Raw genomic sequence first — 24,164 nt, forward strand, 5'->3', positions numbered from 1 at the left:
TGTGTGTGTGTGTGTGTGTGTGTGTGTGTGTGTGTGTGTGTGTGTGTTTTTTTTGCCTAAGACCTTAACCAGAGCAAAGACAAAATCCAGCCATAAAAACATAGTGTCTGGGTCAGGTGCAGTGGCTCACGCCTATAATCCCAACACTTTCGGAGGCCGAGGTGGGTGGATCACCTGAGATCAGGAGTCTAGGGCCAACCTGGGCAACATGGTGAAACCCTATCTTTACTAAAAATACAAAATTAGCCAGGCGTGGTGGCATGTGCCTATATTCCCAGCTACTTGGAAGGCTGAGGCAGGATAATCATTTGAACCCAGGAGGCGGAGGTTGTAGCAAGCCAAGATTATGCCATTGCACTGCAGCCTTAATAATAAATTATAGGCTGGGTGTAGTGGCTCACGCCTGTAATCCCAGCATGTTGGGAGGCCAAGGTGGGCGGATCACCTGAGGTCAGGAGTTTGAGACCAGCCTGGGCAACATGGCAAGACCTCGTCTTCACCAAAAACAAAACAAAACTATATATATATGTATGTGTATGTATGTATTCCAGGCATGGTGGCATGTGCCTGTGGTCCCGGCTACTGAGGAGACTGAGGATGGAGGATCGCTTGAGCCCGGGAGGCGGAGGTTGTAGTGAGCCCACAGAGCGTCACTGCACTCCAGCCTGGGTGACAGAGTGAGACCCCTTCTCAATTAAAACAAACAAACAAAGAAAACAAAAAAGAAAGAAAAACAAGAGCCTAGATTACTTTAAAAATGAATAAATACAGCCTAAATAGTAGAGAGAATTTGATTTAAAAATGAGATAAACCGATTCTGGCAGGAAAAGCATTGTGTGTCTGAATTGTAATCAAATGGGATTCATAACAAGTTTACACCAGTACAGGGGAATCCAGTGTAAGCCAAGAGCAGAACCCAGCCGGGCTTCTCTGAAGATGCCCTATGTGGCTGGTGGGGAGGGCGGGGCAGTGCCCTGATGGGGTAAGAGCCCTGGAGTCAGAGTCTGTTCTGCCACCAACAAGGTTTGGGTGAGACCAGGTGCTTCGCCTCCCCTGGCCTCAGTCTCCCTAGCTGCAAAGGGAGAGGGCTGGGGACATCTCCAGGGAGCTCCAAGGTTGCTCACAGCTCAAGGACTCTGCTACCAAGCTGATTCCCTTTGGGATTTATAAGTGGTCGAGAGTTACACTCATGCGATTTCTTTTGAAGTGACTTTAAATAACTATAGCTTTGACCTGTCACCACTTACCAGGTGATCATCCACTGACAGGAGTTGCACAAATGTCAACTCTCTTGTTTAATCCTCACAGCAGCCTTGTAAGGCAATAATTATTATCCCTATTGAACAGATGAAGAAACTGAGGCATGGAAGGAGCTTCTCCACTTCCTGGGATGTGCCACAGTCTGCATTCCTGCCCAGTGACATTTGACTCCAGAACCAGTGTTCAACCCCCATGCATGAAACCCCCATTTGAAAAATCACATTATAATTATGTGATATGTTTATGTGATAATTGGCAAATTTTCAGGACTGCAGTTACTTTTAGAGAGGGAGGAAGAATGGAATTGGAGAGGGAAAGATGTAAAGGGAGCTTTAACTTTGTAATATTCTGTGAAATGTATAATAGTTACAAGATTTAATTTATGAAAAACACAAAAAATGGAAGCAACTATAATAAAATATTAAAATTGGCCAATGCAGGAGGATTGCTTGAGTTCAGGGGTTTGAGACCTGCCTGAGCAACATGGCAAAACCCTGTCTCTACCAAAAAATAATTAGCTGGGTGTGGCGGCACGCACGTGTAGTCCCAGCTACTTGGGAGGCTGAGGTGGGAGGATCACTTGAGCCCGAGAGGTTGAGCTGCAGTGAGCCATGATCACCCCATTGCACTCCAGTTTGGGTGACAGAGCAAGATCCTGTCTCAAATAATAACAATAATAACAATAATGATAATTAAGATTGAGCAATGCTGAGTGATGGGTACACAGGTGTTATACTCTATATTGTATTGTTCTCTATTGGCTTTCATGAATATAGGTATAAGGAAAAAAGAAATTAGTGATGATATTCTAACAGAGCTTCACATGGTTTTCCATTCTCAGTTTGCCTCGTAGAATTTTTTCCCTACTTCTGTTCCATAGGTTTCCCCCAGCATTGTATTTTGAAAAATTTTAAACATACAATAAAGAATTTTACAGTGAACATGATATATCTACTAAATATATATAAAATCACTTTCAAGAATTTTATAGTGAACTTGATATACCTAATACATATACATAGAATCACTTCAACTCTTTTTTTGGTATTTCAATAAATATAGAGTATGCCAAGGGTCAAAATGAGGAATTCTAGGGGTTTTGACGAAGTTGTCCCTGGTGGAATTTGAATGCCCTTCTATCCAAATGCAGTGCAGGAGCTGAGTCTCCTGGGGCTATCTTTACACTTTACCAACAACACTGAAGCAGGAGGAAAGGAAATTATTTGTTTCTCTAAGGGCCATGTGTCCTGGAATATGGTATCTCACCCAACCCACAAAGCACACTGGAAAGAAACCTGCAAAGATGTTTCTAAAGTGCTCTTAGGATACTCTTGCATTTCAGGACATTCAGGTATTTTAAAACCTAGAGGACAGGAGAAAAAAATGCCTGTGTTCCACTAACCATTCATTCCACACATGGGGTGATTTCCATGGGAAAATTTCCATGGCTTCACAGGCCAGCAGCGAGAAATCACGTTACCAGGGTTTGTCACTCAACATTCGATTGTCTACAAATGCCATATGAGATCAAGACCTTAATAAACACTGGCCCTAAAGTTCAACTAGGATGTAGCCAAAACCACAATAAGCAGAGTGACTATAAAAAGTAGGCATGTAGCCAATGACGGTGATTTTAACTACTCATTGCACTGAGCAAGGTGTCAAAATGTGATAGAAAGACCAGGGCCTTGGCTGGGCACGGTGGCTCACGCCTGTAATCCCAGCATATTGGGAGGCCAAGAAGGGCTGATCACCTGAGGTCAGGAGTTTGAGACCAGCCTGACCAACATGGAGAAACCCCATCTCTACTAAAAATACAAAATTAGCTGGGGGTGGTGGCACATGCCTATAATCCCAGCTACTCGGGAGGCTGAGGCAGAATTGCTTGAGCCCAGGAGGTGGAGGTTGCAGCGAGCTGAGATTGTGCCATTGGACTCCAGCCTGGGCAACAAGAGCAAAATTCCATCTCAGGGGGGGAAAAAAAAGACCAGGGCCTTGGAGTCCAAAGGCCCGAGTCTGAAGCCAGTCTCCACTGGCCTGTGAGGGGGTCAAGTGACCTCAGGCAGCCTTGATTTTCTCATCTTTGAAGCAGAGATCACCATCATACCTACCCTAGGGTTACTGCAAGAATCCAATGAGTTAGCAGATGGGAATAAACTGCTTTTCCAGGCTTATTTCCCAGAACTTATTATTATTTTTTCCTTTGTGTTTTTCTTAAGCTATTGCTGTGGCAATGTCTCAATGCAGATTTGCATCCAGCAAGCCCTATAAGAAAAATTTTCAGTTTTTAGAACCAGATTCCAGATTAGGCCTCTGGTCAACCAGAACCCAGAAACCAGCAGATTCTGTCTAGTGGCCGAGGGGCACCTGACATGAGTTTGAGGAACTGCCCACCTCCTTACCTTCCCACCCAGGGCCTGCCTTGCTTTTTGTTCATGGTGTAGTTTTTGGTTACAATGGCTTATGACACGTTCCAGAAAACACAAACCAAATGTTTCCATTCTCTTCATGCATGAGGTGATGATGGGCTGATGCACATTTAGGACAGGGTGTTACTCCCTCCACTCCATCCTCACTGACATCCTGGCTTTATTGCTCATTTTTATTGAATCTGTATTTTTTTTTTTTTTTCACTTAACGTTATAACACTCTTCCATGCTCTTGAAAACTATCTGCAAAAATACTTTTTTCTGCTTGGTATGATTTACCCAATCATTGTTCTAGCACCAAATGTTCCTCACTCCCCCACTTTTTGCTATTATAAAGAACATGTTAATGTGCAAAGTTTTAAAATGAAGGTAGCATTTGAAATGCAACACAGCAAGACCGTTTCAGGGGACAGTGCTATGTCATTTTAGTGCATGCCTTTTAGATATTTTAAAGTAAAACTAGTCTTTTATGAACTGAGACTTCTCTTTTTGATTATTTTCATTTCCATAATACGAGTTCTGTAGAATTATCCGATATATTCTGCTGTATCTTCACATCTCATTGATTTTGACAATTCAGGTATAAAAGCATTCCCATGACTATATAATGGTTTGGAAATCAGTAGGTCTTTGACAATTTACACATAACGTATTTAGTTGCAGCACATGCCATGGAAACACTTGAGATCACCAAGAAAGAGCAGAAAACTTTTGGCTGAGCAGCTATTTATAGTTCTCATCGCAGAACATAGTTAGACATTCTATTAGACGGAAGATGAAAATGCCTGGCACACAGTAGGCAGTCACTGAAGTTTAGCACCCTTCCCTTCCCCACTGCCTTGTCTTCCTGAAAACAAACTTTGTTGTTCAGGATTTCATCATTTCCAGATGCCGGTGCTCCAAGTGACATGCAGAGCAATGCACGCTGATGTCAGAAAGCCTGGAATTTCTGGTGGGAAATCGGCCGTCGATGAACTCATTGGATACAAAGATCCTGTTTTCATGTCAATATCCTCAGTAATAAAAGATGAAGGAAGACAGGAAGTATAGCATATAAATATTCTCCACTCACTGTCATTGGCCCAATTTTTACTGAAAAGGATTCCCATAAATTGAGGTATCAGTTGTTTTTGAAGAAGGAAAAAATAAAAGAATCCTTAGTAAGTGAAAAAGCCATCGATTAAGGTCTGAGCTCTGTGAAATGCCTTCATTGTCTATGTCGCTACATTTCCTGACCATCTATCACCACAGAAAAAAAGCTGTCTTCCCTGAGCCCACAGGAGGATGTTCCAGAAAAACTCTTGTTGTCAATTCATCATCCAGGGATTTTAATAATTTTGTACTCTTGTTTTCATACAGTGATTAAGAAAAATCTACTTGTAAAAGCAAAAGAATCCTTTCAGTGACTGCCTTTCCATTCACTCTGTGCTGCAATTTCTGCCTTTCCACCTCGATCCTTTGTCCTGGTGGCCTATAAGTAGCAGGTAGACTGCAAAGGATGGAAAGCCCCCTTTCGAGTCTTTTCTGTGAGAACTGTGAGTGCTGGCAGACACTGCAGTGCCCTGGCCCAAGGGCAGCTGGTAAGTCCTGGGCAGAGAGGAGACAGGAGCATGAGGCTTGGCTGGGAAGCCATGGGAAGAACCATGGAGAGGCTAACAATTTAGTAACATTCAAAACTGATGTTGACTATTGGGTTTGTACCTGGAGGACAGGAGAGAGCAGGCGGGGAAGCCCAGAGACGTGGCCGCCAGAGACACAGTTCAACATGTTCATATGGACCCAGGCAGTTCAGCGCTGCCTCAACTGGACTCATCCCACTCCAGGAACCTGGCTGGATACAGCCTCCCTGGAAGACATCTGATCCTCTCTTGCCATCCTAGCATGTCCCTGGGGAGGTGAAGGGGCTCCGCCTACCCCCAAAGACCTTGGCAAATATTCCTGACAATCACAAAGTGCATTTTCTGAGGGACGTTCTCCTAAGTACAGTTTTCTTTTTGTTGCAGTCCCACTTTACACTTAAAAAAACATAAATTTTAAGCGAATGTATAGTTCTTGCTCTGGTTACGGTGACTTGTTTTATGAAGGGATCGCTGCTGGGCTGGCCTGGTTCTGGAAAGAGAATGCCCACTGAGAGCGGGTGCCGCTCTTCCCTTCCTGGAGGAGGAGAAGGTGGAGGGGATAGGAGGCACAGTGGTCCCATCCGGCCCCGGTGTCAGCCTGCTTCAAGACTAGCCCTGTGGACACTGTCAGCCACCCCCGCAACCACAATCAACTCCACACCCTCGGTCTCCCCATATACGCTCACTTGGCAAAGTGGAAGCCCTTTTACTTCTACCTTCCCAAGATGGGAAGCTAACTTCAGACAGCTTAAGACAAATGGTTGAGAGATGTGTCAGGTTGAGGGGAGCCTGAGCTCTAAGGACTCTGCATTGGAATCTGCTGTCCCCAGCACGCCAGTGAGAGGACACTCGCTCAGAGGGCTCAGATACACAAACTGCATCCCCAGTAGAGTCAGGAGGGGAAGTATCTCCTCCGTGTGCTTCTGGGCACTGCTAATTCACCATCCTTTAACTTAGTCCATGTCTGCACTCTCTGGACAGTGTCTCCACAGGGACTTTCTTGCTTTCTTATCTACCGAAGCTACCTTGCAAGTAATAATGCATTCTTGTAAAGAAGCATGAGGCTGCAACCTTATTATCAGGAACTTTTTGAGACCCCAATAAGCCATCCAGTCCCCAAGACTGCTATTCTTCTGAAAAATTACCAAGTGATTTACAGCTACATACAAATCTATGCCAAAAATCATAGTCAGATTCATAGCAATGGAAACTGGAAAGAATTCAATGTCCAGCAATCACCAGATGAGAAAGAGTGTTCTATATCTCGAGTGTAGGGGTGATCACATAACTGTATACAATTGCCAAAAGCCATCTGAACCACATGCTGAAAGCACTGAATTCTATTGTATGGAAATTATACCCCGTAAAGCTGGGGGAACAAGAACCATGAGCTGAAATGCTGAAATAAGACAAAACAAAACAGATTCTAAGCCAGGAGTAGATCTTGGGATAGAAATGTCTGAGGACACCCAGTTGGAATTCAACATGGCCAAGTGAGAAGTCGATTCAGAGGGCTCTGTATTTGCCAGACTTTAGTGAGTCATTTTTCCTTTCGAATTATTATTATTTTTTATAAAACAGGCATCAGACACCCTTCTGGTCTATATAATTCAGACCACCAGAGACGTGCGTGCATACTCACGCCAAGTCTATACAGATCATCAACAGCAAAATAAGTGGCAATTTCCAACACTGAGAACTGGAAGCAGAGGTCCCTAGTGCTGAGCCGAATGAAAAGCACCGGGTGGTAAGCCAGGAAACTGCCGCCTGCAGGCTGCCTGCAAAGGGGCTCGGCTCCCACAGCTTGCACTCTGTTAGCAGAGGTGTTTCCATCAGACAGGAAGCAGCACAGGGAATTCTAAGTCAGGATGTCTACGATATGGGTGGTTTAGACTAAAGCCAGTGACAGGATTCAGGTGGTATGTGTCCTAATCTCCCATCCCTTCAACCCGTCCTGAACAGAACTACCAGCTCAATCTCACCAAAACTTGCCCATAGACTTTCAAGGGCTCCCGCAGCCCACAGAAATGAATGGCTTGAAGCTCAGCGTTCAGTCTTCCTTTTTCGGCTTTGTCCCTTGATCCTCACTGGAGTGCTCCTGGTTTCTCCTGACCGTCTCTCACTGTGTGCCTTTATTTCAGGCTCTCTTTGCCAGAAATCCCCCCAGACATGCAGTTCTAAGCCCCATGACTGGCACAGAGTGGGTAGATGCTCAATAACTGCTGAAAGAAGGGTGGTCTTCCTCCACATAAAGACACGTGCTGCACGGGTGCTGTACGGGGGCTGTGTCAGCAAGCACCTTTGACCACAGAGGCTATTCACAGGGAAGTGTGGAGGCTGGAGGATAGAGCGTGGACCCTGGGGTCCAGCCTTAAAGGTTGGGCAGTTAAGAGGGTGTATATTTTGTCTATGCAAAACTACCTTCTCTGAGTAGTCTGAGAAACTTAGCTGGTCCCATCTGTATTATTGCCCAGCTGCCTGTTTTAAAGGAAGGATGAACTGGGCATGGTGGCTCACACCTGTAATCCCAGCAGTCTGGGAGGCCGAGGCAGGAGGATCACTTGAGCCCAGAGGTTAAAGACCAGCCTGGGCAAAATACAGAAACTCTGTCTCTACAGAAAAATCAGAAAACTGAGTTGGGCATGATGGCACATGCTTGCAGTCCTAGCTACTCAGGAGGCTGCAGTAGAAGGATCACTTGAACCCAGGAGGTCAAAGCTGCAGTGAGCTATATTCACACCATTGCACTCCAGCCCGGGTGACAGAGTGAGACCCTATCTCAAAAACTCAATAAAGGAAGGATGGCTTCACTTGCTTTCAGACAAACTTCTGTAGTAACAGCTGTGAGTGAACTTGGGTTAACACAAGGAGGTACAATAGAAAAATGCACACTGTTCCTGGACTGTTGGCTAGCTTCCGTGTGATAGAAACTAAGCCGCTGCGTTTAAAACTCTGCCCTGCAGTCATGGTGGGTCATGGAGAAGGAAGTACAGGCCAAGTTTCTCAGTCACCAGACTTTATAAAGAGGAGGAAAGAGCAGTTACATGTAATTTCTCTCTCTTCCTATGGACCATATGGAAGGAAGGATATTTAATTGAGTATGGGAATCCAGCCAAAATGACTAAGGTGAAAGTGATGCCTGATGTCACAAATACATAAAAGTAAAGGAAAAAAAATGACAGTATTCTCTCCCTTTTGACATTTAGAGAGGTAAACCTTGGGAGGAGGGATGGAGAAGGCTGCCAGAGCAGCACAATTGCATGTTTCCGAGGCGGCCGACAATGGCTCCAGCTGCAATGGTGCACCCGGGAAAAGCCGGCGTTCCCGGGAAGGGGCTCCCAGACAGCTGTGAGGGCACCAGGCCACGCTTCCAGCTGTGGTGGCCACACACAGCTTCTCCCCCGCCGCAGTGTCCACCCAAAGTGTCTCATTCAAACAGGAAACTCCTGGGACAACTGCTGTGGTGGGCACGGATCCTGCTTCACGTGTAATATGCTCTCTGTGTCTTTTGTGGCTGTGCGCTAGTGAGACCCCACCTCCTCTCCCCGTGGAGTCTCCACCAGGGGAACTTTCTTTGCATTGCTGATAAATCCTTTATTTGCTGTGGAAAAGTCCAGAAAACAGAGACACTGTGTCTTAGTCTGAAAATGTTAGAAAAATACAGTTTTGCTCCTAATACTCCAACTGAATTGCTAGAGAATAGTTTACACTTACAAAACACAACTCACTGTGCCCTCACACTAGGGTGGGGGTCAGAGGGGTTATCTACTGCTTCACGGAGCCTTGCTTATCAAAATTGCCAATTTGACTCAACAGGAGGATTCCTATATTTTATTTGGGCTTTGACGCTCTTGAATATTTCTGAGATTATCTCTGTTTTGCTATTTGTTAATCAAATATGGGGCAACTGTGCAACTAGGGGACACAGTTTGACCAAACCTGTTTGGCAAAAGAACCATGTTTGCAAGCAAGGACTTCCCCAAATAGCTCAATCTTGTCAGATGATGACTGCATTTGGAAAAGCAAGCAGGACAGACCCGTTTTATTGTAGAGTCACTGTAAAAAGCCACTACAAACTGCTTTGTATATTGTCAAATTTTGGAAAAGATGAAGTGACGTGTAGTGAACACTGAGAAATACTTCATAAGACAGATAAGCCTTGTTAACTTTTTTCCTGCCCCAGTTATAATGATCTAAAAGAGTTAGGTCTGAAATGAATTGTGTTCTGGTACCAAGTTTATCGTAGATGTGAAGTGTATCGGTATATGCAGCTAACAGGATTGGGATAAGCAGAGATTAAAAAAAAAAAAAAAAAAAGAGTCCAGTAAGAGTTCTTTCACAATAATCTCCATCTGCTGTGTCTCCTTTTAAATCAGTTGGCATAGGTTTTGGGGGTGACTTATGTTTGCATTAACTTTCAGCTTTTTATGGTTCACTAAACCCTAGACTGTGATATGAATGTAAACATTTCACGAAGAGGAGGAATTCACATCCCAGACGGGTAGCTGCAGCAGATGAACTTGAGGTTTCCTTCCGCCCTGAGCTGCTAATTCTGGAGTGTTGTTTTTAGAGTGTGTATTGATTTTGAAATCAATATGTGACTTTTGATTACAAGTTCAACATGCGAATCTGAGGGTTTCTGTTACAGATTAGCAGGTTTCCGGGAAGTGACTGTGGCAGGAACGTGGGAAGATGATGAAGGTGATCAGAGAGAGTGCTGTAGAGGGCAAATGTTATCAGAAAACCCATGCGTGCATCAGACTGGTGGGAGTTTCAAAGCACAATCACATTTGTATGATGAATCTTGAACTACCCACCACAACAAAGGCCACCCACCTGAAAGTAGTAAAAATGCAAAATTTAGGACAACAGAAGGTGGGTACAAAATGCCAAAGATATGTCTTAAAAAAATAAAAAAACAAGAAATGAACACCAATAACCTAGGAAAAAAAAAAAAAGACTCCAAGACCATGAGGCTCTATGCAGTTGTCTCTTCTGCATCCAGTTAGCTGAGGCGTCTTTGCCACAGAATAACCCACCTCGGATAAGTTGGAGAGATATTGATAAGATGTAGGCGTGAGCTCACCCGCAAGGCCTCATTTCCGGTCACCCTGCCCTCACTACTCCAGGCCAGCTCCTCTCTCGGGCACTCAGGGGTCCTTTTCCAAGAACTCTGTCCTTCATTCAGGTGTCCTGTGTTCATCACCCTCGATTCCTTTTGCCCACTTCGTTTTATTGTACTCTTGATGTTCTATGCACACACACTTGATCTCTTCCCTGTGCTGACATAATATGCACATCCCAGACGGCAGGAATTTTGTCGGTTTTATTCTGCAATACACAGCCAGTGCCTTGCAGCACGTGAAAAGTCTTCAGTAAATATTTGTGTGTGTTTTTGTTTGTGTATTATTTATAACATCTGAGGAGTCTTTCCTAGGACACTTTGCCAGTTATTATTTGCGTCAATCCTGCATGTTCTGCACATGTATCTCATTTTTTTTGTTTGTTTAGAATAAAAAAAAATCTAGCATAAAGCAAACTAAAATGTGTGCTGCTTTAAAATATTACATAAAGCAAAGAAAAAAATTCACTCTGAAAAAAACCCAAAATTCTCAGGCCTCTAATATTCAGCGAGGCACTGTGCTGGTTAGGATAGAGAGTGCCAAGAGGAAGAGCAGCATTTTTACCCCAGGAGTTTTGGTTGACTACACAACAGGGCCGCATGTAACTCGATTTCAACGTGATGAATACCTGAACGCTGACTATGTGCCGAGTCAGTACGTGCAGAACTTCAGAATGACAGTGAGGAGTCCCCAGTCATAGTGGCCCAGCGAAGACTTCATGGAAAAGAAAAGTAGGACCTTAAAGGATGGGAAGGGCTTTAAAAAGCTGAGACCCTTGTGGGGCTGAAAGACTTTAAGAAGAAAGGCTAGCAGGAGCAAGAGCCACAGAGCTCAGATGCACCACACTATCTTAGAAACGCAGAGTTTCCAAGGGAAACAGTAGAGAAATAAAAGGCTGGAAAGAGCCATACTGTGAAAGGGCTTGAAAGGCAAAGGATTCCAGACAGTGGTTTCCTTGGATGGGGAAGGCAGGGTAACGGGGTATGTGGAACCCAGAGGTGGAGGTGTGCACCAGGGCTCCTGGGTTGAGAGCTAAGTGGTAAGTTCACAGTGTTTACCATACTACTAAATACAAACAAAAAATAACATTAAAAAATAAAATAAAGGAGCATAGAGCAATGAAGAGAACATGTACTGAATCGAGGACTCTAATTAATCCAATTCTGTGTGTCTGAGGTTAAATAAGCAAATACACAGACAGATGCACTTTGGAGTCAGACTTGGGTTTGAACTCTAGCTCTGCAATGACACTAAACTTTGCTAAGCTCCAGTTTCCTCAACTGCAAAATGAGGTTACCTATCTTGAAGAGTTACTATGAGGATTGAAAGAGATCATTAAAATGGCTGATACACAACCATAATAACAGTTAACATTGAGCACTTTGTTATATGCAAGGCGTTATTCTAAATGCTTTACAGGCACAGCAAGTTGCAGCTGCAATGTCCATCTCCAGCGTGCTGACGTTAGATGTGAAGGCAGCTAGAGACCCCTGTTCCCACTCAGATGCCCTTTACAACACAGGTTTCCCATCCCACAGCCAAGAACTGTAGGTTACCTAATGCTGTCCAGTGGCTATGGTCTGAATGTTTGTGCCTCTCTCAAACTCATGTTGAAGCCTAATCCCCAACGCGAGGGTATTGGGAGGTGGTGCCTTTAGAAAGTGAGCAGATCATGAGAGTGAAATCCTCACAAATGGGATTAGTGTCCTTATAAAAGGGACCCCAGAGAGCTCCCTCACCCCCTCAGCCATGTGAGGTTACAGAGAGAAGGTGCCATCTATGAACCAGGAAACAGGCCGTCACCAGACATGGAATCTGCCTGGATATTGGACTTCCCAACCTCCAGAACTGTAAGAAATAAATTTCTACTGTTGATAAGATACCCATTTTATGATATGTTGTTATAGCAGCCTGAACACATTAAGACATCAGTTGAGAAAATTTCAATATAATTTAAACTTTCTCTAAGACTATGGAAAGCAGGTACTAAAGATTTAGCCACACACAGTCTGAGTGTTTTCTTCATGTAACTTCCTAACTTTGTTTTGTAAGAATACTAGTATTGTAAAAGTGTCAGAAGATATTGTTCCATTTTACATGAAATCCTGATGTTTAAATTACATGCTAATAATTTTTAAAAAGGAATAATGGAATGATTGCTGTTATCCCTAATCTTGAGTTCTTGATCATATTTGCCACATGATTCAATGGCTTCTCTTGGCTCTACAGTTACAAATAGCATAGGGACATGGGATTTCTGGATAGAAACTACATGTTAGTAGTAAATCCATCCCCATTTATGCTGGAGGTTGCAATTTTGTATGCGTGTGAAAAATCAGACCTTGGTGATGACCTTGAGCAGTAGGGTATAAATAATTCCCACATGGTTAGCATTCCAATAATGGAACACTAGGTATAAATGGGTTAAGAAAATAATACACAGTTGTCCCTTGGTATTTGTGGGGCTCCAAGACCCCCACCTTGGATATCAAAATTCATGGATGCTCAAGTCTTTATATAAAATGGAGTATTTGCATATAACCGATGCACATCCTCCCACATAGTTTAAATCATCCCTAGATTACTTATGATAGTTAATACAATGTAAATGCTATACAAATAGCTGTTATACTCGATTTTTTGTATTTTTTATTGTTGTGTTTTTATTTCATTTTCTTGAATATATTTGGTCCACGATTGGTTGAACCTACAGATGCAGAACCTACAGATGTGGAGGGCTGACTATAGTCATTGACTATGAATCAGTAACATTTAATGCACAAAAATGTCAAATGCAAAGTTATTGACAGGACTAGGAAGCAGAAGACTTGTATTCAAGGGATGCACTAACTACCATTATGGTCCTCGAGGAAGTCTTTCTGCTTCCTGGGTCTTTTTTCTCCTCTATAATGTGAGGTCTGTCCAAGTCCTTCTCCAGCTCTGAGTTTTGTTTTGTTTTGTTTTTTGTTTTTGTTTTGAGATGGAGTCTTGCTCTATAGCCCAGGCTGGAATGCAGTGGTGCAATCTCAGCTCACTGCAACCTCTGCCTCCCGGTTCAAGCAATTCTCCTGCCTCAGCCTCCCGAGTAGCTGGAATTACAGGAACACGCCACCATGCCCAGCTAATTTTTGTATTTTTAGTAGAGACAGTGTTTCACCATGTTGGCCAGGCTGGTCTTGAACTTCTGTCCTTGTGATCTGCCCGCCTCAGCCTCCCAAAGTGCTGGGATTACAGGCATGAGCCACCGCGCCAGCCCCAACTCCGAGATTCTTTCAGTTTAATACAATAAAGGGCAACCGGCTGCATCAGCGAAGTGTGAGTATCTGCGAATGGCTGACCTACACTGGAGGAAGAAAGTGCTGATGGATATCATGGAGCCTTGGTGAGTATAGGGCAGACTTTCCCTTTGGTTGGCTGGGGTCTGAGGCCATCACATGCTCAGACCATTCCCCACCCCAAGAGTCTTAGTGGATGCAGAGTCATCTTCCCACCATCGTGTCTACCAATACTTCCCATTGTCCCAGTGCACGTGGCTTCTAGGGAACAGGCAGCTGTTCAGACTGAGCCAGTGAGAGCTGGGCTGACTACCCAGGAGTTTGAACCTGACCCCACTGACAGAAAGGGCCAGGGATGGGGCAGCCACACTCAGTTTCCAGCAGGGGCATGGCCTTGGCAGCAGCATCCTGACCCAGCAATGGTGGTCAAAGTAACACCTCACCAGGCCAGTTCTGTGTGGGCAGGGTGACTGTGGCATAGCCCCCTTAATATTATTCAATAAATTCCATTTCTGCATAAGTGAGAAACCCTCAGTTTCCCTTGCTGATAACTAAGAACCCCTCCTGTGACCACTGGCAACACCGGCTTTGGGGCTGTAAAGAGCTGTTGGTGTCCTTTGGTTTTTCTTTTTTTTTTTTTTTGTGAGACAGAGTCTCACTCTGTCGCCCAGGCTGGAGTGAGTGGCGCGATCTCGGCTCACTGCAAGCTCCGCCTCCCGGGTTCCCACCATTCTCCTGCCTCAGCCTCCCGAGTAGCTGGGACTACAGGCGCCTGCCGCCACGCCTGGCTAATTTTTTTGTATTTTTAGTAGAGACGGGGTTTCACCATGTTAGCCAGGATGGTCTCGATCTCCTGACCTTGTGATCCGCCCACCTCGGCCTCCCAAAGTGCTGGGATTACAGGCGTAAGCCTCCGCGCCCGGCCATCCTTTGGTTTTTCTAAAACCGTCTTCTTATTTTCTTGGTATAATAAGCAAACCACTTGGTGTGTGCATTAAGCATAAGATTAAGGGGTTAATTTTATTTCTGCAATGACAACAACAACAACAAAAGTATGACCAAAAAGTCCAAACACTACATATTAACTACACTCACATTTTCTGGGCACCAAAACAAATGCTTAAGCACTTTTCATTACAAAGCCCCAGAAAAACGCTTTCGTTACTAATGCAGGATTGCATCAGAGGGCGACAGACAATCCAGCTCTGCCAACACAAGGACATATAGTTTCTGGTATCTAAAGTGAGGCGGAGTGGAGGGCTGACCACCATAATTTCCCAAGAGAATGGATCTAAACTGTCTCATTCACTAAAGCAATCTTCCTTTGATAATTAGTCAAATTGAGGAGAAGGGGACCAGGAAAGGGGGTGAGCGCACGCATCAGACACCACACCTGGTACTCTGCCAATGTCATTTCACTCTCCAAATAACCCGCCAGTTATTCTCATTTAACAGATGAAGAGGGCTAGAGGCTACAGGTGGGTGATGCCAAGATGGAGGTGTCAGGTGCTGAGTGAGGTTTAAGGGAATGAAAGACGTTTTCCGTTCCTCTGGACACAGCTCAGTCTGTTGCAGTTCTCAATATTTGGAAGCAGCCTCCATCCCACAGGGCCTCAGTATTCTACTCCCTTTGAAATATCCCCAGACCAGATCGTGCAGCTCCACCGTTCTGGATGGCTGGCCCAATGCTAGGATTTCCAGGCTGTTTATGCATAAAAAACATGAACTCTGCCCTGGGAAGCAGTAGCTCCAGGAATAACATGGGCCAGAGAAGCAGCTTGTGCTCCCAACATTGAATGTGTTCCAAATGAGCTGAGAACAGCTCTGTGGAGAACCACGTGTGAGTCTGAACCACACCAGGTGCCATCTGCCTTTATGTTGATCTGCCTTGTCTTCCTGAGAAGTGGGACATTTGCTCAGACCTGTAATGAGCCTGTGTTTGTCACTGAGAGCTTGGACAGGTTGACACCTATCCAAAGTACACATCGTCCATGCAGGGTTTTGTATTGTTGACTACTTATATTTGATTCTAGTCCTTCTATTTTCTCCAAAATACTAGCATTTTGGTAGCAGTGAAATAGTCTGCTCTTAAATAGAGGAAAAAACAATTACATAGTGAGATTTTGGTTATGTTTAGAAAATGATCAAGTTTTTTCTCTTTTAATCACTAAATGTACTTACATTTAAAATATACTCTGAGAAATCGGCATAGAAAAGATGGATATTAGTTATTCTGTTCTGAAAACAGGCATATTTTTAAGCCCTTAAGTAAACACATTCTGGAAAGGGGTTTCCCAAAGTTTTAGGCTTCGAGCTTTGTTGTTTTCTCACTTTTCTTTTGCCAACGAAAATGCTGTTTAGAATTGATATGGAATAGTGAACAGCTGCAGGCTCTGGCTGAGTGCTTTACTAGAAATACCAGTTTGGGAAAGAATTTCTACCCGTTTCCCTCTCCCAGAGCCACCACAGTGGCTGGAGTTTAATCCTCTCACAGACCATGTCCAAATGCCTATCGGGACAGTCGAGTGTCTGGGAAACAATGCCAGTGTGGTGTTTTTAGCTGTTGGTGAAAGCAGAGAACACGTCTGATCTACTGAGCAGGCGAGTGAGGCTCTCCCCAGACATAGCAGGAAAAATCCTCACTTCCAATGCAGAGATGCAGGAGATCCTGCTGTCTCACAGGAGGGCACACAGCAAAGGGGACCTATCCCCACAGACACTCCATCTCGGAAGCGTTTGACCTTTCTAGAGCTACTCTGGAGGCGGAGGAAGACATAGCTTCTGGATTAATTAGGCTCTGGATCACTTAGCTCTGTAGGGAGATTAACAAGAATCACTAAAGATCTTTCTAGGCTACAAGGTCATTGAAGATTCCTTAATTTGTATCTCTTGTACGAGTAGCACAGTGTCTTTCACATTTGTTAAATTGTGAAAATAGGATTAGAATAATACAGTGTCGTGCTTAGCCATCTATTAAACCTAACACACTACTGCAGCTTTGTGGCATATAAAATCATTCTGCCTTTCATGAACAAAGATTTATCTTCATGGAAGACATTCAAATGCAAGCCCTTTAGCTTATAGCAGCTGTCCAAAGGAAGTTCTAAAGTTGTCTTGAATAGAAATGGCAGAATACGTGTACATAATCTTGAAAAATTATCTGGAAGGACAGTAATTATGGAAGTTCTAGTGTGTTTATTAGACAGTCATTTGTACATTCAGAATATGTGAATGTGTTTACCCCAGGACGATCTATTCTGGATCAGGTAGTGTGCATTTGATGATTTGATTCTGTGTGGAGCTGCTGACCTACACATTTAGTGGCTTCATCCAAATGCACCAGGTTCTGGGGCACACATGGTGATGCGAAGGGAGAGGCCCCATGAAAACATCCCAGCAGCACCACAGTGTGGAGGACAGAAGCCCCACGCAGGGAGGCCCTGGCTGCAGCACTGCACATGCTCTGAGGGAGAGGCACTGGCCACTTGGATTAACGAGATTCCCTTCGCCCAGGGCTGACAGCAGGTTCACAGCACCCTGGCCTCCTGTACAGCAGAAACCCAGTGGCTGGGACAGAACGGAGTATCTTGCCGCTTGTCCAGAGCGTAATTCCAGTGGCAGGACTTTCAGGTTCCTTGGCAAAGGGGCCCTCATCACAGCAGGCAGCAGGGAGAAGGAATTCCACAGAATTGGCAGGGCCCTGCGTCTCTCAGATTTCAAAGGAGGCGCCATGGCTTTTATCTGAGCAGGGGTGGCCGAGACAAATGCACAGATGCCATTTCAGAGAAGACAGTAGGCCAGGCACTGTGGTTCACACCTGTAATCCCAGCACTTTGGGAGGCCAAGGCGGGTGGATTACCTGCGGGCGAATCACCTGAGGTCAGGAGTTTGAGACCACCCTGACCAATATGGTGAAATCCCGTCTCTACTAAAAAAAAAAATAGCTGGGTATGGCAGCGGGCACCTGTAATCCCAGCTACTCGGAAGGCTGAGGCAAGAGAATCACTTAACCCAGGAGGCGGAGATTGCAGTGAGCCGAGATCACGTCATTGTACTCCAGTCTGGGCGACAGAGGGAGACTACATCGCAAGAAAAAAAAAGAAAAAAAGAAAAAAGGAAAGAAAGAAAAAGGGAAAGAAAGAGAGAAAGAAAGAAAGACAGACAGACAGACAGACAGACACTGGCCGCATTCCAATAAGGCCTGGCCTCAGACTCACAGTTTTGTGAGGATAATGAGCTATTATCAACTAACCTCACAACAATGGTTACAGAGGTATGGATAAGTGCCTAAATGCTGGAGGCCCTGAGGTTGCCCCGCCTTCCTGCAGAGAAACAGGTTCTTCATGAAAGAGGACCTTCTTTTATAGGGTGGCTGCAATTAACGAGCCTTAGTACTTCTAGGAAACACTTTTACTGCAGCAGAATGAAGCTTTGCATAGCTATCACCAGGAGCTGTGTGGACTTTTTTTTCCCCCTCTTGAGGTTGAACAAGAAGCAGAAGAACCAAATGGCAACGGTGTTTGGTGGAGGCTGCAAGGTAGCACTATATTTTAATTCCTTTCCTATTACTTTTTTTTTTTTTTTTCTTTTTGAGGCTGTATTAGTTTGCTAGGGTTGTAACAAAGTACCACAAACTGGCTTAAACAGAAATCCACTCTCTCGCAGTTCTGGAGGGCAGAAGTCTGAGGTGAAGGTGTGGGCCAGGGTTGGTTCCTTCTGGAAGCCAAAACCACGAGGGAGGATCTGTCCCAGGCCTCTCTGCTAACTGCTGGCGGTGGCTGCTCATCTTTGGTGTTCCCTGGTTGGTAGAAGCTTCACCTGGTCCCTCCCTGCGTTGTCACGAGGCGTTCCTCCTGTATCTGTCTTCACATGACTGTCCTCTTATAAAGACATCTGTCACATTAGATCAGGGACCCACTCCACTCCAGTATGACCCTATCTTAACTGATTCCATCTGCAATGGCCCCATTTCCGAAGACAGTCACATGCTGAGGTACTAGGGGTTAGGACTTCAACATGAATTTTGGGGGAACAAAATTCAACTCATAACAAGGACCTTCAAAGAAGTGACAAATTATGAAGAGTTGCATGCTACTAATTATATCTCGTAAGTTTTACTCATTTTTCAGTCACTTGCAACATTGTACAGATACTATGTAGGACCTTTTGACTGACCAGCCCGGGTCTTCTTTATCACCATCTCTTCTAGAGCCATAATCCACAGAACAGGACGATATGCCATGATCTGCAGAACCTGCACCTGTGATACCATGGCCAAGGGTCCCTGATAATGGAGCTGTTTTGCTGCTTAACTTTGTCTAGAAAAACCCAGATTGCTAAGCTTTATGCAATTTATACAGCTGTTCTTCTTCATCTGTTTCATAAACTGTTTAATATTAGTTAATATTGTGTAATGAGGCTGCCATTGAGATTAATCATGAAAATAGGTCTTCCTGCTGCTTCCAACCCAGGTGGCTCTCTCGAGCTCAGACCCATATATGCAAAAGGAAAACTCTAACTGGAAGTCCATAGCCAATTTAAACTGAACCTGTGCAAGCTGCATGCATTGCCTCGCCCCTCCCGAGCCTCTGAGAATCCTATCTGTGCAGCTGCCAGGCCAGAAACTACAGAACCAGTAATCCTTGACTCTTCCCTCTTACTGCTTTATCCAACCATTTTATTTGTCCTGTTTGTCATTTATTGCCGTTTTTGAATCTGTAGCTTGATATCTTTCATCACTTTGGGAAAATCTTCAGTGATTATCTCCTTGGATATTGCCTGCCCTGTTCTCTCTCCCTTCCTCCGGAATTTGGATGGACTTTGTCAGACACTCTTCCTCCATCCTGCAGGTCTTCTTCACTTTCCCTCTTGGTCCTTATCTCATCTCTCCATCCTACACCTGGGATGACTCCTTTTCACTTCTCTTTCTGCTTCAGGTGTGTCTAATCTTGTTAAACATGACTTTAAATGATAAATTCCAATCATCGTATTTTTCGTGTCTGTAAGTTTTCATTTTAAATCTGCAATATTATTTTCTTTAGTTTTCTGTCCCCGTTAGGTGTTTTCAAAATTTTACTTTACATCTTTAAACATGGTAAGTGTTATGGGTAGAATTACATCTCTGACAGAAAGATGTAAGTCCTAATCCCCAGCAAATCAGCATGTGGGCTTATTTGGAAGTAGCGTCACTGCAGGTTTAACTAGTTGAGAGGAGGTCCTCCTGGAGTGTGGTAGGCTCTTAATCCAATATGACTGCGTCTTTATAAAAAGACGGCCATGTAGACAGGGAGAATGCCAGGAGACAATGAGGCCAGCAACAGCAGAAACTAGGATGGGACAGGGAAGGACCCCCTACAGGTTTCAGAGGGAACATGGCCCTGCTGACACCTCAATTGTAGACTTCTAGCCTCCAGAGCTGTGAGAATAAATTCCCATTGTTTTAGGCACCTGGTCTATGGTACGTTGTTACCACAGCCTTAGCAAACCAATACCGCAGGGACAGATGTTTTTGCTGGTCTGTTTTTACTATTTTTTTCTTTCTGCTGCTTTTTGCGAATAGTACTATGTTTTCTTGTGTGTTTATTTTTGTCTGTGAGTTGCCCATTATTCTTGGGAAACCATAAGAATATTTTGAGACCCATGATGAAGGTGCATTCTCCCAGAAAGGATTTTCATTTGCTTCTTCCACAAACCTAGGGGATTAAGGTGAGCAGCCTGGGACCACCTTAGAACAATTCACTGTGGTTTTTTCTGACCACCTTATGTTTACTGTAAAACCAAAAAGGGTGAGCTTGTAGTTACCTTCTCAGGGATGGGCTCCCCTCTTCTGGTTCTGTTTAACATCCAGGCATGTTTTCTTGTTTGCACTGGAGAGTGGGGTGGGCAGGTTTACTTCTGCCTCCCTGACACTGGGGTAGAGCCTTCCTGGAAGGAGGTCTCTCATCAGATGCTCCCATTCCTTTGGGTCCTGGCCTTTGTCTTCTGTCTGAACCACTCAGACCTTGAAGTAGGCTTACATTGGCCAGGTTTGGCAAATGACTCGATGGCAAAGCTCTTTAACAGTTCACGTGATTCCTACCTTCCCATAAGTTTGGGCAGAATATGTGCTTATTATCTTGTCATTTTATAGATGCTTTAAAAACTATTGCTAAGTTATTTTATTTTAGTGTTTTTAAGTGTAAGAGTCAATCCCAATACCAAACCAATCCCATTCCTGGACTCCCTGTATTCCATCCATCTAGAAGGTCTATTGACCACCCCTCTTTAACATCATGAGTCCAATGTTAATATTCTAGCACAGGCCACTATAATATCTAACCTGAATTACCATAGCAGCTTCTGCTCTGGTCTCTCTGCCTCTACTCACACCTCCTCTCACCCCTTCTGCACACAGCACTCCAGGGTCCTTTTCCAGTCACATCAGGCCACTCCCCTGCCCCAAATGCTTTATGTCTAGGATACAAACCCAATTCCTAAGCAGACTCGGCAGCAGCTAGTTCCAGACAGCATCTTCAGACTCACCCATCTCCTCACTCTTGGCTCAATTATTGTTACTTTCTTTTAAGTTCCATGGTCCTGTCTTTTATTTATTTATTTATTTATATTTATTTATTTATTTATTAAGTGTACAGGCAATTTTCTCAGCCTGGAATGTAATTTCCCTCAGTTTTGGTCTTTATTCAGGAAGGGAGAAAGGGCAGAGTATGTTCTTCTTAAATAAGTAACAATGTGGATCTAAATAGTGAAACTATTCCTGCTGTTCACGTAGCCCTCACGTGGTTTGGGAGGTTTCCCATGTGGGGGCTCCCTCCTGTACTACCCAGCGCCTTATGCAGCAATGCTTGTGCATTGAGATGGGACATCTCTTCACCTTTTTAGACTGTAAGCTTGGGGTGAGCAGGATTGGTCTCTAAATTGGCTCCTCATGAAGCCAGACAGTACAAACCTCTTTTTCTGCTGTTGCAATAGTAGTAACCTTATCACCTGAGGATACAGAGACAGCTCCTAGGTCTATGTATGCTAAATCAATGCCTAAAAGTATTTTTTCACCGTGTGTGTGCACATCTATCTTTAACGTCTGTATATGGTGTGATATGCTTTCGCATTAAAATTAAAATGAAAGCATTGTAGGTTGTATTTTAGTTGCAATTGATGTAGGTCCTAAATTACCTATTATTTCCATTAACAACTGTAATAACAATCATGGATAGATTTGCCTGTCACTTGATAGGAGATCAGCAGAGGGAGCTAGTGAGTATTACAAGTGAATTCGATACTTGCATCTTAAATAGGTACCATTTTTTAATTTTTATTGTAGTCAAGCAAGACTTTTTGATCTATAAATAAAAAAGGTGATTTAAACGTGCATCAGGATTTGGGAGGAATGTACCTATTATTTTTTTCTGTAAATATTTTACTAGAATAGTTTCAGGCTTTCAAAATACGTTATTGATTTTTTTTTTTTCCCCTTGAGGGAAACCGATGTCAAGAACTTAATACTGAAATTTTACTTAAAATTCTCTTCAGTCTTTGTCCAATTTACTTTTCTCTTTTGTGTCAGTCTGTCTTTGACTTTTAGACCCCTTACTTGAAATGGAGCATTTTAGGGAAGTATGCTTTATTATTAATGGGGTACCAAACTGCTTGAAATAGCATTTCTAAGAGAAAAAGTGGAGAAATACATTCTGAATTATTAGGAAAGACTTGAATCATCATCAGACAACTAAGATTCATGAGGGGACAAGAGTGACAAGGAGTATTTTTATACACTTAAAGCAAACATCCCTTCCTTTTATGTGTAACTATTTATTATAATTCTAATATAATTCTTCAAAAACTCCTTTTTGTACTTGTAAGTCTATAATCAAGCCTAATTTCCCACAGGAAGATTTTTTCATATAAAGTCCGCCAGATGGACAGGGATACCAAAAGGAGGTCATGGGCTTTTTTTTACTTCTTTGACATAAGCAATTTTATTTATGTTAACCTATAACCAAGAGAGATAATATATCTTAATGTAAATAGCACATATGACACTTTTATTTCTTTTTAAAAAAGGTTTCTCAATAATTATGATAAAAATTTTATAAATTTAGATTAAACAAGAATTAATCTAGTTGGCATTAAGCCACTTTCAAATGAGAATTCACTCTAAGAAATTTAGATCTTTATTAGGATGGTTATGATAAAGAGACTGGACATATTTTTTAGAAGCAATGGACGTTGAGATCTCTACAACATTTATGAAATGGATTGGGGAACATTTAATGTGAATTATAACAAATAAGCCCACCTCAAAGCCACTCATGAAATATGGTGTTTGTCAAAGGAAAGACTTTATTTGACTTAACACAGGTCATGTTAGTAAACACTGACATCAATCCATTGAAAAAAAATGTTTAGCATTTCTTTCTACAGGGAGAAAACAGGACACAGAATTACTGGCAAAAATATTATCAGGCAAATGTACTCATCTATTGTTTTAGAATTGTATCCACTCCCTTTTAATGTTGTGACTTGTATCTTGACCTTCTGGCATTTTTTTGATGGGAAAATAAAATATTCCATAATAATACTAGAGAATGAAAATATTTAAAAATCAAACAGCATAACAATCATGTAAACTATTTCTAAAAACGCAAGGAATTTTTTTCTTAAAAAAAAAAAAAAGTTACTTGGATATTTCCCAAGCTACTAGTAAATAAAAACTCTTCCCTTCAAAGTCCTTCAGGTTCCATATGATATACAATGCAGCTCTAAAATATGAAATTCTTTAGCAGATGTGATGCTGGTTTGCGGTAGTACAAACTGGGAAAGATTCGGGAATGAATCTCTTAAGTTTCTTTAAAAAACAACAACAACAACAACAATAATCCATCTGCTCTAAATGTCATTCACACACAATTTCACAATGAACACAGATAAGTCAGAATGAATGAGTACTTGGAACGTCCATAAACCACCTAAAGAAGAATGCCAAGCACCTGAGAAGTCACATGAACAATGAAGATTTTCTCCTGTTGACTCTGATCCTTCCCACTAACAGGGTTTCTGTGGTTCTGTGTCAAACAGAAGTTACACAGCTGCGAGGAGAAAGATAATTGTCCGAGATAAGGCCTGGGCTGTGGAGGCCTGGGTCCTTATAACTCCTGCGCTTACTCTATCTACCCGCAAATGAAAACACAACTATAATGCGGGGGAAATGGCTGTTTCCCAGGAAAGGAAATGGCCTGAAAACACATCTGGCAAAGAGCTTTCTGTCCGTTTTGGCAGTCAGATACTTATTTTTAACAAATATACATTTGCTCACCTTGTACAAAGGTGAATTCTGCGGAGTCAATGCCCAATTCCAAGCGGATGACACTTAACTTGTACTCTAAATATATTGGGCCAGCTATTTTATGTCAAATGCTATATTTATATTTAATTGCAACTAGAACAGGAAATGGTGCTAAATTG

General features: G+C 43.1%; 1 protein-coding gene across 3 annotated transcripts in view; it reads right to left on the reverse strand.

Moving 5' to 3' along the window:
* Positions 1-24,164, reverse strand: part of MCPH1 (microcephalin 1) — a 241,095-nt gene that overhangs the window by 55,452 nt on the left and 161,479 nt on the right. The window lies entirely within an intron of this gene.

The sequence above is a fragment of the Theropithecus gelada genome, chromosome 8 (assembly GCF_003255815.1).
Source record: "Theropithecus gelada isolate Dixy chromosome 8, Tgel_1.0, whole genome shotgun sequence".
NCBI classification, from domain to species: Eukaryota; Metazoa; Chordata; class Mammalia; order Primates; family Cercopithecidae; genus Theropithecus; species Theropithecus gelada.